Source organism: Zea mays, chromosome 4 (genome assembly GCF_902167145.1).
Source record: "Zea mays cultivar B73 chromosome 4, Zm-B73-REFERENCE-NAM-5.0, whole genome shotgun sequence".
NCBI classification, from domain to species: Eukaryota; Viridiplantae; Streptophyta; class Magnoliopsida; order Poales; family Poaceae; genus Zea; species Zea mays.
The window spans coordinates 45,236,483-45,247,220 of NC_050099.1; the positions used below are offsets into that span (position 1 = coordinate 45,236,483).

Sequence of the window (10,738 nt, forward strand, 5' to 3'; positions counted from 1 at the left end):
TGCGTTCGAAATACCTCACGGAACTCAGCCCAAGAAATTTGATGTCCCTCTGGCTGCAACACAAGGTATTCAGCCCACCAGGCCCCAGCTTGACACTGGAGTTGTTGTGTTGCACACTGAGTTTTCTGAACGTCATCACAATGGATGAGTCCCAATTTCTGTTCAATGGTTCGAAGCCAATCTTCTGCCTCCAACGGATCTTCTGCTCTAGAGAACATTGGCGGTTGCGTGCTAAGAAACTCTTTATAGAGGATAGCAGCATCAGAATCATGACGACCATACTGAGTTGATGTTGTAGGCTGGGATATTTGCTGAAGAACAACACTCACATTCACAAGCTGAGCCATAACATCATCCAAAGTTGATGCGGGAGGTGGATTGGGTGCATTGACATTCCTCTGGGAAGCACCATCACCATGATCCTTTCTAGAACGGGTCCTCATTCTGCCAATTAAAAAGGCAACTTAGCTTTCAATCTTCATGAATATGAAAGAGCAAGATAGAAAAGTAAAGACAGGTAGCATGAATTGGGTGGATAAAACACGCACTAAACGGTTACACAGGGGGTTTAACTTAAAGTTGTATGTCATGATGCATGCTCGTCCTATTCGTCCTCACACATCTTGCCAACATATAATGTCTTGCACGCTCTATGGCGGTGGCATACCTACTCACTCCGGAGTTAACTAGTCGTAATTTCCTAGAGTTTAGTCAGTATACCTGCAGAAAATTTCATTACAGCCCAAACCCTATGATGCAATTCACACATTTGGTCACAGTTTATACTCCATATATTTCTATATGGAGGCCAGCTCCTCATTAAGCGCCGAGCCACGCATAGGCGCCGCTGCCACACTTTAACCACAGGGCAGCCCATTGTGGTAACTTACCATCTTACCTGCGCGTAGGTGCGTCGTTACAAGTACATTACACTTCTCAGTATTCCCATGTTTGTATACCCTTACACATCCATGGATACTAAATTCCCAGAAAAATTATTACTCCACAATGCAACCTTATATATACATATGTGTAACATGTATATAGTCCAGTGCCACAATTAAGCACTCCCCTAGACCGACGTTTGTTCGGTCATGCTCTCACAACTCACCTTACCTGAGCGTCGATCCATTCAAAACTGAATGGCACTAAAAATAACATTACACATGTATGCATTACCCTTCACAGGTTGTGGGTTAGTGGTTAGCATCTTAAACTAAGCCACCTGATAGTCCTTAGTTTTAACCACATATTATTTGCACTTCTACTATTAGGCCTTGATTATAGATTCTTAAGTTTATAAAATCATTTTGAAGTTTATCAAAAGATTACTTTAATATCCATGCTAATGGGGGATCGCTCTGATACCACGCTGTGACAGCCCTCCCAAGTTATCAGGCCCACATGCACCAATCTTTGCCTTACTGGCCTCGGATGGCTGTGCACGTGTACCGGGTAACTTAACAAGGCTATCGAGTTCGCCAACTGGAACTCATCATCCCAAGGATCTCCCACATAACAGGTATATTACAGTAATCACATTTGATACACACACATTGGAGATAGAGCGGAAGACTTTTACAAAGTATACTTTACATTCCAGAACTCAAGTTTTACATGGTAGAAAGAGATGTACTTATTACAAGTCCTGATAGTACTTGAAGTGCATAACTTATTACAATAATTGGAAGGGTGAAGCCTTTCCATAAGATATATACATAAACATTCTAAGCTTCAAGTCATCCACATGAAGTAGCTAACCCAAAGATAAGGGAATAAAACTTCTCCTACAAAAACAACAAGGGATAAAACCCTGAGTACGCAATTACTCAGCAAGACTTACCCGACTAAAGAAAAGACTCTCAAGGGTATGCTGGCTTTTGGGAATCAAGGTAAAGCTCATCAAAGTTCGAGGACTCATTTTGCAGAAAAGCTTACTAGAAGTGGGTCCTTAAGCCAAGCTTTATTTCACAAGTTAGTTTATTACCTGAATCTTCTAGCCTGAATCTAGCAATTTCCTAATCTAGATCATTCATTTGACCTACACTAGGTTGCTTTTAAAATCCAAATTTTTGTTTCACTTGTTATCTACGATGAAGGGCAGCGATCCAGTCTTCATATCCGAGAAGTAACGACGATCCGAATCGATTAATACCCAGCTGGGGATCTCCAACCACACGACAGATGTAGCACTTAACCCTTGCATATGTCAACCATTCCCACGGATCCTCCACTACATGAACTGGTCCGCGCTACCCGGGAGCACATTACCCTACCATCCAGCCTCTTGCTAGGAGGATAACTGCTACTCCCACCATCTCCCACGCCCAGTGCGCGGTTGTCATTTCACGTATGGAATAGCCGGGTTCAGGCTTACCCATGACGAGGTATGTGGCCAGTTAAAAGGTCCTAGATCATCAGGCCAACAATCGGTATGGTCCTTAATCGACACAGACGGAGACACTACAACCAGACTCCGTTCTAGTGCAAGTCAACCGCCCGGCCTCAAGTTTACTTTTACTATTTCTCAAAATATTTGGCGCCTAACAGAGGGGCCATGCCTGGATAATGAATTTCTCACTGCAGATGATGCCTTCATTATCGCAAGCCAATTTTCTTTTGGAAATTATGAGTCATAGATCAAAAACATTTTTTTCTAATCTATCTGCATGATTAAGCATCTCTAGCTTTTATAAATCAGGTGACAAGGTATGGTAATCATTTCTTTCAAGAAATGGTAATGCATCAAGTGTTTAATCATTCAACCCCTATCACCTAATGCATCATATAAGTGATAAAATTTTGTAAATACAAGGAAGGTGGCAAATGCACCGGGGCTTGACTTATTGCAGGAGAAGATCTAAAACTCTTCTACTCTGGTAAGCAGTTAGAGGAAACTCCGCCACTGGATCAGCAGGCACTGAAGTGAACTCCTTCTTCAGACACCACTTCATCTAGGTGTTCTACAAGTCAATTACATGTAGATGAATGTTTGCTATGTACGGAAATGCATTTTATAAAGAAGGTAACAAACAACCCATTCTGAGTACACTTTAATACAAGGTGCATAAAACTAGCCAAAACAATAGAGGATTACCAAGGGCACTAGAAGACATCATCAACTAATAATTCACCAGGAACTAACCCATCTTAAACTTCATCCAGAAGCTCAAACTTTCTTAAGCAGCTTCATTTCCTAATTACCCAAGGGTAAAATCCTTTTTCTTTTCGGGCAACAATCTGTTTGCTGAGAAAATTTCTTCCAAACAATTTCAAACTTGGACCAAGTGCTCAGCTGGTAAAGACAAGGTTCCCCAAAAATTTTCATAATTTTTGGAACAAAACTTTTATTTCTAAAATCAAATAGACCTTCTAAGAGCATATTTTAATCCCCTGAAATTTGGTATCTGCTATAAAAATCCTAAATCTACTTTTACTCAGGGAACAAGCTTCAGTGCCATACACAGCTTACGGGGCTCGCATGAAAATGCTCAGGGAAGAAGCACGCTGGTCGGTCGACGGTGAGGCTGTCCATGGTACCGATCTGCGGTGGCGCGACCCTGTTCCAAGCAGCAGACCACGGTAGAGTTCAAAAGCTGAGTTGCATGAGTTTCACTGGTCCAAGGAGAGCATGGGACACTCACCACACGACTGAGAAAGCTCTCGAGGAACCTGGGCCACGGTGAGGGGGAGGGTCAGCTGGGCGTGGTCACCAAACTGCAGAGATGGCACACAGCTCCGGGGCAGACCGGACTTGGTGATGGAAAGGGGTTACTCAGACCTGAAAACGAGAACTCCTCCTCTCACGCGATGGACACGAGCTCGAGTTCAAGGGCAGGGGAAAGACTCCACAAAACTAAGCCCTAAGGTGACTGCATCCAGGGACAGACATCCGTGAGCCCAATATTAAGCAGTGGAGAGTATTCTCCAGGGTGCCAGCACTGCATAGGTCCCCACACGTGTCACACAACTACAACTCCACACAGGTTTCACAATTTCAGAATAAACACCCATTTTGTCCTATTTTTGCAGACAAGAATTTAAATAGATAAGGGTGTATTAAATGAGTACAAGCCAAGACATGATATTTTCTACAGCAAAACTGGACTTCGAGAACCCTTGTTGCCATCTCATGCACGTCCTGGCTTGAACACAGAAGTGGATTACAGTAGGGCAAAGAGATCTTTTCTTCATCTTCGATCTGATTCTAGATTCAGTGAACTGAATCACTCTCCTTTTATCCCACTAAATGTCATTTTCAGTTAACTGAAAGAAGCTGCCAGGAAGCACTTTGGAACAGATTTACTCCCAACTTTGTGCAGCACCAAGCTAAGCACCTCTTAGTAAAGTTGTTCACTAATACTTGGTCTCCAACTTTGCTATATAATTCATAGTCTAAAACTTGATGGAATGGTCACAAAAGTGTTCCCAAACTGACACCAAACAGTGCAACTTCAGTTTTCAGGCACTGATTGAAATTCAGTTTCTGTAACTGACCATCCCAGACTTAAGCAACTATTACTCAAATTTTTACACTGAGTCCATTCAGCACTAAGTCCGAAATCTGCAACCATGTCAACCCTGCTTTAGACCAGTTTTACACTGAGTTCCATAGGGCTTTAGGGTTGAGTAACTTAACAAAATATATACTCCTATGATAGGTTTACAATATTTCTATAATGATTTATAACTAAAAGCTCAGGGATTAAATGCTACAGGACTCCAAAGTTGAGCAAAACCCACTAAAATTCAGTTTCAGTCAATTGAACTAAGTCTGAAATCTGGAGTCTGACAACATGTTTTTGGACACCATTTTCTCCCATTTCTACGCAAGTTCAGGGGGATCCACCTTGATGAAAATTACTCACCACATTACCCTCTAACACTTTGATCTGGATAGTGCAGGCCATAACATCAGAAGTTTGTCACAACAGAGATTTGAAATTTGCTAAAAATGCTGAAACTGCACTTCAATTTCTGAATCAAAGTCCAGAAATCACAAGTCTAACAGCTCCAATTTGGACCACCTTTTCTCCAAGTTCCAAGTAGCTTTAGGGGTATGACCTTTGACCAAACTTGCACACCAACATATGGTCTTCAAACTTGCTACAGGAATTGCAGTCCAAAACCATATAGATCAATCACCACAAAGCTCCAAAGTTGAGCCAGACACACTGAAATTCAGACTTGAATAATTACACCAAGTCTGAAATCCAAACCTGTCAGCCCATCTTTTGACCAATTTTTCACATAGTTGCATGTGGTTTTAGGGCTAACATACTCAATAAAAGTGGGTCTCCTATAACTACTCTACAAGTTTTCTACAGCAACCTTTCTCAAAACACACATGGATTAGAAACTGCAGGGGTCCAAAAACAGGTAAACAAAGCTGTTTTGAGCCGAACCAAAAACTGAACCAAATCTGAATTCTGCAACTACTCCAAATTTTTCTTCAAAACTTGAAAATATCAACACATGAAAGTTGTCTGGTTCTGAAAACTCTATAACTTTGGTATATGGTCTCCTAGCAAATTCTTTCTAGATTTAAAATTCCACTTTTGGGCTACTTTAGTGTTTCATTTGAGATTTTGGACCTACTAAAATGCATTCTAGGTGTATCAAGCAAAATGATGCTGATGCATATGATGTCATGTCAATGTTTTAGTTCTCGTAACACCAGGGGTGTTACACAAACTGTGCCGTTTAAGCAAAATACTCGATTGTTGTATACTATTTGTGCACTACATGAGGGGAAAGAAATGCTCTATCGTGAGAATGGTAATGATATGTACTCATGATTAAATGTCTTTGTATAGAAAACAGGTGTTTGGTTTATAGTGCCTAATTTTTAGTCCCTTCATTTTATTACATTTTAATCTCTAAATTGCTAAATACGGAAAATAAAATAGAGTTTTAGTTTATGTATTTTACAATTTAGGGACTAAAATGAAATAAAATGGTAGGAATAAAAAATAATTACTAGAAACCAAACACTCCCAAAGTGCACGGATTGGAAAAGGTCTTAATATGCTCCTAATCAAGAAGTACGACAAACAACTTTAAATAAAAGAAATATTTATTTAAGGTCAATCGCGAAAAGGAAAAAAGGAATAATGCATGTAGAAGACAAGATCTAAGTGATGATGATATTGATGAACTGATGGTAAAGAAGACAATTAAGATACTCAAGAAGCTCAACGGTGAAGGTATAAAGTTTGACTAAGAAAGAAAAATTTCTTAAGTAGTAAGAAAAGTCCATCTTGGAGATGAATTGCCATAAATATGGTGAGTTAGGCCATCTTTTTCATCAATATATCAAGCATTAGAAAAACAAATTCAAGAGAAACAAAATGTTGCAAGTGAAGCTGACAAGAAAAACAAGAAGGCTTTCAAAAAGAGAGATGACAATAGAAGACAGGAAAGAGGGTGGAAAGCCTTATACGGTTGGTTGGTGATTAGCTCACTGACATCGCCTCTTCCAGCGGCTCATCATCATGTGATTGTGATGAGGAACATGATAAGGTGATTGCACTTTCTTGTGATACTCTTCTCAACCACCGTCGCCATCACCATCCTCCAAACACCTATGCCTCATGGATAAGTGTGATCACAAGGTATAAAATGATGATGTTAGTAGTGATGTGATATTGATGAGGAGTTTTATTCATATTATGATGAACTAGTTTACATGTTAAAATAATATACTCAAGTCATTATAAAGATAAGAGCTAAAAATGAGAACAACATTTTAATTACTAAGTACGACATAACGATAAAAGCAAATGATGAACTAAAAGATGACCCCCCTGTTGGCTAGACTGATTAAGTGATTAGTGAAAGATAGGAGTGTAGTCTTGGCTAGACCGATTAGTTTAATCATGTAATTATTTAGGTTGCCATTGTATTTAACTTTTAGAAAAGACTTCACCCCTCTAGTCCAACATCAGACCCTAATAGGTAGCATTAATTCTTGAATTGAGGCTTAGCTTCTTAGGATATTACTTCTTCCAAGGTGATTTCTTAATAAGATTGATATTGTCATCCTTCATAGCTTTAAATATATTCTTTTTCTCGACATACATGGCAACGAGCTTCTCAATTGACCACCTTTTATGGTTCATGTTGTAATTCACAACAAAAGTCTTCAACTCTTAGTGAGAGTGTGAGGCTAATATTAACTCGACAGTAAAGTCATTCTTCAATCCCTTTATGATAGCTATCATACTTCTTAGTAATAATTCTCTTAATGACCGTTCCATTATATGCTTCGGAGGAACCATGAAATGTGTTGAATCTTATCAAGCTACTTTTTGACTCTAACATTCTGAGATTGCTCCTCTTATAGAATCTATGATAGAGTTGTTTATGATCACGATACACTTATTATTTGATGTCTCCCATTTAACACATTCGAGATCATATACTAAGATTAAGGCTGCATTGTTAGTTGCCTTAGGAATTCCTTTTCCTAATACTTTGGCAACAAGCCTTGTATTGTCAATGACATAGTCTATTTTAGCTAATGCTAATGTCACGTCAACCTTCTTCCTCTAAGAGAGAGGATGCTTCAAAAAATAATAAACAGACTAAAGTCAGACTACATAAATAGTTAAATGTTGGTTTAAATTAAATGTGCTTAATGTTAGATTAAAGAAATTGTTCTAATTCTAAATCATCTTTGAACAGAATTAGAATAAAATAAAAACTCTTAAAATAACCTTAGCGTCAATGTCTTATAATATTTTTAAAATGGATATTCATATTGGTGTTGGGGAGGTCTCTGCTCCAAGGTCCTAGCTAACAAAGATTATGTACACACTTTCTCAGGGTAAGGCTATCTCTAACAAGAGCCGGTAAAACGTCTTGTACTCTAAATATAGCGGATGTAGACGTTTGGTACGCGTCCAACAACATCCGTTAAACCCTCCGATAAAAAATATTGGGTCTCCTTCATCCGCTATATTTGGAGGGTAGACGATGTCTCGCTATCCACTGTGCAGCACATGCTTCCGTTCTCTCCTGCGCTTGCTGGGAAGCTCCTGAAGTCGTTCGATGGCGGCTGCGGCGGCCGCGCATCACTGTCATGCCAGAGCCAGACATGAAGATAGATGGATCTTCCGATACATACGTAAAAATATGTACGTAAATATGAAGATAGACGGATAGCTTACAAAATGTAATTATTATAATTAGTTTCTAATTTATTTTTCACAGCATAGAAAGAATATTTTATTACGTATACGACTAGAAAAAATATAATATAAATGTATTGTGAAATCTGGTAATACTGTAGATGTAAATAAAGTTTCGATCCACAAAGAGGAGTAAATAAAGTTTTGACCGATCCACAAAGACAAAAGGATATAAGCCAAATGAAGGAAAAGAGAAGTTTCGATGTATTCAGGATTACCCTCGAGTGAAGAAAACAAAATGATGTTTCTAAGGGGAGGAAAAGTCGTACACAACATGTTGAGGGTGTGAAATGACCAAGCCGTATTCCTTTGATTGTGAAAGACTATTATAAAACAGGGAGGGTAAAATTATAATTTTACATGAACACATATATCAACCCACCTATAACTAGATGAATAGTACCACGACTACATGGATCAACCATTTATAATCTTGCGCCTAAATCAGTTTCTCTTTGGAGTACCTCCAAAAGTGTAGCTAAGATGAAGCTCTGTTAATCGTAGATTCTTCATATGGCTCATTGTTCAATAGTTGTCATAGTATTTTTTTTCGTTGAAAGGAATGGATGATTTTTGTTAACAGCGGGTGGATATTTGCTTCATCTTGAGTTATACTTCTTTGTTCATATATATATATATATATATATATATATATATATATATATATATATATATATATATATATATATATATATATATATATATATATATATATATATATATATATATATATATATATACACTACTTCTTAAGAGAGGAGCGTAGGCGTCCACACCAACCGGTTCTGCCTCCGCTTCGATGCCTGGTGGTCGCGCTTTCGTCGGCGCCATCAGCGGTGGTCGCTATTCCTTCCCTATCCGGCGTCCGCGATGCTCGCCGCCCCTGCTCCCCACGCGTCGGTCGCGTCCCTCCCCACTGGCCCGCCTCGCTCCCCTCCAACCCCAAACTCCCCAGCGGGGGCCAGCCTAGGATGAAGAGCCATCGCGCAGGTGGAAACCGCTCCCCCATTCCATCGACGGGCGCTCAACCTAGATCCCCTTCCACCGATCTCGTGCTCACCTTCCACGTTCGCGGCCGCCACGCTCCGGCGCCGCTCGCCCCAGTCCCGCTCGCGATCCTTGCCTCCCCTGTCTATTTCCCTAGACGCGCAGAGCTGGGAGCGCTGATCCCCACCTCCAACCTCGCTCCCCCCTGTCCTCTGACTCGCCAGCTCCCCCGTCCTCCTCCATCGCGCTGCGCGTTTGCAACTCCCAGTCCCACCTCCGGCGCGTCTGCCAGCCAGTAGTCAGTAGACTTGATCATGTCGTCGCGGAAGCATCACGAGCTGCCGGAGGGAGGAGCAGGGGAAGCGGCGCCGGCCGCACGGCGGTGTGGGACACCGAGAGCTCCCTGTACGACTCGTACGAGCTGGCCGCCGTGCGCCGGCTCCTCGACAAGCGCCTCCTCGCCCTCCGCGACGCTGAAGAGACGAGGGGCAAGGGCAGGCAACTGGTGGTCGTGCCGGTCGTCAGCAGCAGGGGGGTCCACCACAGGAGGAAGGCCACGCTGAGGGCGCTCTTCAGGGCGGTGGCCACCTGTGCGGCCCCGCCGAGGCAGGCGCCGCCGCTCGCCTGTGCCTGCGCTGCTGGCATGGTCCATGACCACCAGGGTGGTTCCGCGGTCGAGCCGGAGGATCTGCCGTCCCACGGTCAACTTTGATGATCATCCCTGTGTTTAGTCCATTTGTTCTTGCATTGCATTGGCGCAAGTTGTTTTTTTCCTTTTGTGTTTATCTATTGCTGTGGGGGTTTTTTTACGCTGTCCTGTTCATGCGATGGTTGGCCATTGAAGAGTACTGAGCCCACCGGATCTGTATACGTGAATCTGCGTGAAGCATACGAAAGCTTTTGGCGGTGAATGATCTCTCTGGACACTATTTTTCTTTGTTTGCTTTAGAACGCGTCACATAATCACATGTGGTGTTTCTGAATTTTCTTCAGCGACGACACCGCTGTTGCCGCAGCCCCTCAGGACGTCTTGGGTCTTGGCTGGCGGTGTCGGCGGAGCTCAGCTAACAGAAGATGACGTAGTGCCCTGGGTCGCTTGATAAGCAGATGAACTTGGAGCTCCGGCGACGAGCTGCGGAAGCCCGCTATCTTCACAACATCTCTCCCGGCATTCAAGAGCGAATAATGTCAATAAGTGATAATGTCAATAATGTCAATAACACACTAAACATGCCTGCATCTTTCATATGTGTATTTGTGCTCAAATCTTTAATTGCTACTGCTGTTGTTTATTTTCTCCTGTTGATTGTGCACACGAGAAATTATATTTGATCCTCTTAGTGGATTTGATGCATGCAGACTGGTTATGGGGGTTCTTTTCTTCCTGGCATAAAGCAACGGTTGTTGTCATATATTTTTTGCAAGACGTGGAATGAGGTTCCATATCAGACTTTGGTTAGTTATCTTGTTTGAACCATTTTCCAGTAGTATTTGAACTTCTATTGATTCTAGATGACTAGATCATTTACATATAATCTGACATTAATCTCATTTTTTAA

The 10,738-nt window shown here is 41.4% G+C and overlaps 1 long non-coding RNA gene and 1 other non-coding gene across 2 annotated transcripts; one reads left to right on the plus strand and one right to left on the minus strand.

Annotated features, from left to right (window-relative positions):
- Positions 1-1,651: 1,651 nt before the first annotated feature.
- Positions 1,652-4,020, minus strand: LOC111591303 (uncharacterized). Its single transcript, XR_002750463.1, has 3 exons — positions 3,645-4,020; positions 3,464-3,560; positions 1,652-1,787 (listed from the first exon to the last, which is right to left on the minus strand). It is a non-coding gene; the product is annotated as an uncharacterized lncRNA (long non-coding RNA).
- A 4,958-nt stretch (positions 4,021-8,978) lies between these two features.
- On the plus strand, positions 8,979-10,471 carry LOC100276064 (uncharacterized). The gene is made up of 2 exons (XR_004549379.1): positions 8,979-10,085; positions 10,173-10,471. It is a non-coding gene; the product is annotated as an uncharacterized protein (transcript).
- Positions 10,472-10,738: the final 267 nt, after the last annotated feature.